The following is a 3,464-nucleotide window of genomic DNA, read 5'->3' as shown; positions in this document are numbered from 1 at the left end:
ATATAAATCATAATACATGGTAACAACTGTAGATAAATATCCTCCACAATGCACTATTTTAGCGAGCATATAACACATAATACTTGATAATAATATTAGGTATTACCCTTCACAATACTCCATTTTAGCATGTTTATACAACATAATATATAGTATTAACAATAGACAAATACCCTCCACAGTATCCCATTTTAGCAGGTATCACACTATATACTAACAACAGTAGGTAATTACTCTCCACAATACCTCTATTTCAGTAGATATATACGACACACTTAATGATAATAACAATAGGTAATTACCCTCCACGGTATTCCATTCCAGCAAATATGTATCATAAAGTATATAAAAGTAATGGTGCGTAATTACCCTTTACAGTACTTCGTTTCAGCAGGCATACATAGTATATTACATGGTATTAACATGGGATGAATTCACTAAACAGAACATATATTCCTTGACATGTATACCTTATAATACATAGTATAACATGAAATCAATACACTTAACAGTTCACATATAATTCAGCATACATATTCATCACAGTGCTTGGAAACGGCATGGCGTTGTCACACTTAATAACGCATGTATACTAGCATACTGATTATTATGTCACACACACACACACACACACACACACACACACACACACACACGTTGTGAAGTACTCTCACTCGGGCTTGTCAACCGGTACGATTTAGGTAAAACGGTACGGTACCAAAAGTAGGTACCCAATATCGATACCGTACCGTTTAGAAGTCCTATTTTCAATACCGCAACCGTACCATCATGGTACAGTATGAAAATGGTATATAAAATGATATACACATGGTACGATTTCGGTATGATATAAAAATGGTATGCATACGGTACAAAAACGGTATGCATACGATACAAAAATGGTATGAATTCTATTTTTATAAAAAACGGTATAAAAACAATATAAATTCGACATGAAATGGTTTGAAAATCATTTTTTTTTTACTGGCATTAGAAATGATGCTTATTCGGTATTGGAACCAATTTTTTTTTGAGAAACTAGTCATTAAGCAGCAGAACATTAATTACAAGCCTAGTGAGAATTTAAACAGCTTTACATGGTGTCCAAAATTAATTTTAATTTTGAACTTACTGCAATATGTAAACCCTAAATCAATGGTAAGCCAGAAAAATCAATCTCCATTTATCATTAGCGATTGAAAAGACACCCTTTTTATCTCCACAAATGTTGAGAATTCTCTGTCCATTGGCTGTTTCCATGGTTCCCCATCCATCTGCAAATAAGCTTTTCTCCATTCCCCACCTCTAATTTCTAGCCTAAGTGCAGCAGCCTGTGCAATATGTTTGGCAGAGATAAGCTCCACCATGACGAATGAAGCATGCTATCCTTGCTTTAGGCCAAAGATTTCAAGAAGGCCATCATCTGCATGGGCCTCAACAAAACCTCTCAATGGCCTAGTATGTCCATCAGTGCTTCCCTTTTCCAAATACTCTGGGAATATGGGATCAATAACACAAACACCTGCTAATATATTCAATTATCAACTCAGATAATGTGATGGAACATTGAATGACAACTAAACAAATTGACATAAGAAAAATATTCTCTCTTGCTCTAAAGTCTAAACCACATCAACAACTCAAGAAAGCCTATGTTAATTTCTGTCTTTATCAATAAAATAAAGTTTGAAGGGCTAGAAAAACCATGCCTCACTATTTCCAATACCTGGCAATTGGCCAAAGAAGGATTTCAATTCACTCACGGCAAGCCAGCAAATTTAGGAATTGATGCCCAATCCAATGCTCTTCAAGATGTCAGATAATACATTTGCAGATAGAGCTTGTCATTCAGCAGCAGGCCTCCATCTGTCTGCTTTCACCTTCTCTGTCTTGTCTTCAGATCAATTCTGTTCATGTGGAATACCAATCTTTCCGTTTCTAATGACATGAAGCATTTCTCAAACAGTACTCGCAAGTATATCTTCATGATGACCCACTCACTTTGCTTCGGCCATGTTATGCATCACCTGCAAAAGCCTTCTGTTAGGCACTCATTCTGAAAGACAAGTGTTTATGTGGTGCTAAAAAATACATCAACCTCATGTCGTCGAAAATATGAAAAGTAAAACCCAACCAAAATTCAGTCATTATAATAGTAGAATTTAAATCTTACATGCTATTCTACAAGGACAGTAACTGACGAACTGCAAAGGATCCATCAAGAGAATGTTTCACAGGGTTCGAGAAATAGAAGCCATTATCTGTTACAAACTCGGGTGGAACATATCCATCAACAGGGGATCTATGTGAAATTCCTACAAAAGAATAAAGTAGAGAAATCATTAAGTAGTGCCTCACCAAAACTAAAACACTGCTCCATTTGCCATCGGTTAGGACTTTTTAGCCCAAAATATTTATCATAAGCCATTAGCCATGACCAAATAATCCTGACCACTCAAGCAGCTGCATTCTGTTTGTATTTCAGAAACATTATGAACAGATTTCTGCTGCTTTGGTCATCACATATTGCAATATTCAGGGCTTTATCAGTCTAAAAAGTATAGAAAATGGATTGTCCAGATAAATAAGGTGGTTCGTCAATGTTTGAGTTTCTACATATAATATTTGTCCTTGCTGTCTTACATACAACAGAGACAACAATCAGTTCAAATTTACCCTTGGAATCATCTTCGCTCTTCACAGGGACACAAAACATCGAGGAATAAAGCACATAGACAGTTTAAAGATCTCCAGTAAGGAGCTTTTACCGGATGCCTAAGAAGAAATGCAGTCACTCGCTCCTCATTTTCTTCAGGATCTATGGAACAAGTACGGTAAACCAATACTCCGCCAGGCTTTACCAACCTATGGATGCAATTGCAGTAAATAACAAAGTCAAGCACTGGTCTAGTACATGAACAACCTTCAATAAAAATAACCAAGACCGAGAGAGAGAGAGAGCAGCAGCATATCTTTAAACACACCACAGGGAGAGAGAGAGAGCAGCAGCAGCAGCAGCTTTGAGGAAATAAATAAGAAAATAGAAGAAACCACATCACAGAGAAGGAAATCGAACTGAAATTTGTCACAAATTTTCCAGTGATTCACTTGAAAAAAAACACAACTACACTCAGTGGTAACCAAGAACGAGAGAGAGAGCAGCAACAACATATCTTTAAACGCACCATATATATATATATATATATATATATATAGAGAGAGAGAGAGAGAGAGAGAGAGAGAGCAGCAACAGCTTTGAAGAAATAAATCAGAAAATAGAAGAAACCACATCACAGAGAACGAAATCGAACTGAAATTTTTCACAAATTTTCCAGTGATTCACTTGAAAAAAAACACAACTACACTCAAAGGTAACCAAGAACGAGAGAGAATCATTGTGTACCTGATAAATCTCCGCCTCCGTTGTTAGGGTTTTCGCTAAACTGAAGAACATGACCCTTCTG

The 3,464-nt window shown here is 36.3% G+C and overlaps 1 long non-coding RNA gene across 1 annotated transcript; it reads right to left on the bottom strand.

The window, feature by feature from the left end:
• Positions 1 to 1,939: 1,939 nt before the first annotated feature.
• Positions 1,940 to 2,895, bottom strand: LOC122656322. The gene is made up of 3 exons (XR_006332083.1): positions 2,769 to 2,895; positions 2,174 to 2,315; positions 1,940 to 2,056 (listed from the first exon to the last, which is right to left on the bottom strand). It is a non-coding gene; the product is annotated as an uncharacterized LOC122656322 (long non-coding RNA).
• Between the last annotated feature and the right edge of the window lie 569 nt (positions 2,896 to 3,464).

This window comes from Telopea speciosissima, chromosome 3 (genome assembly GCF_018873765.1).
Source record: "Telopea speciosissima isolate NSW1024214 ecotype Mountain lineage chromosome 3, Tspe_v1, whole genome shotgun sequence".
Taxonomy (NCBI): Eukaryota; Viridiplantae; Streptophyta; class Magnoliopsida; order Proteales; family Proteaceae; genus Telopea; species Telopea speciosissima.
Note: the sequence above shows the minus strand (reverse complement) of the source record. Positions and strands in the feature narration are given on the sequence as shown.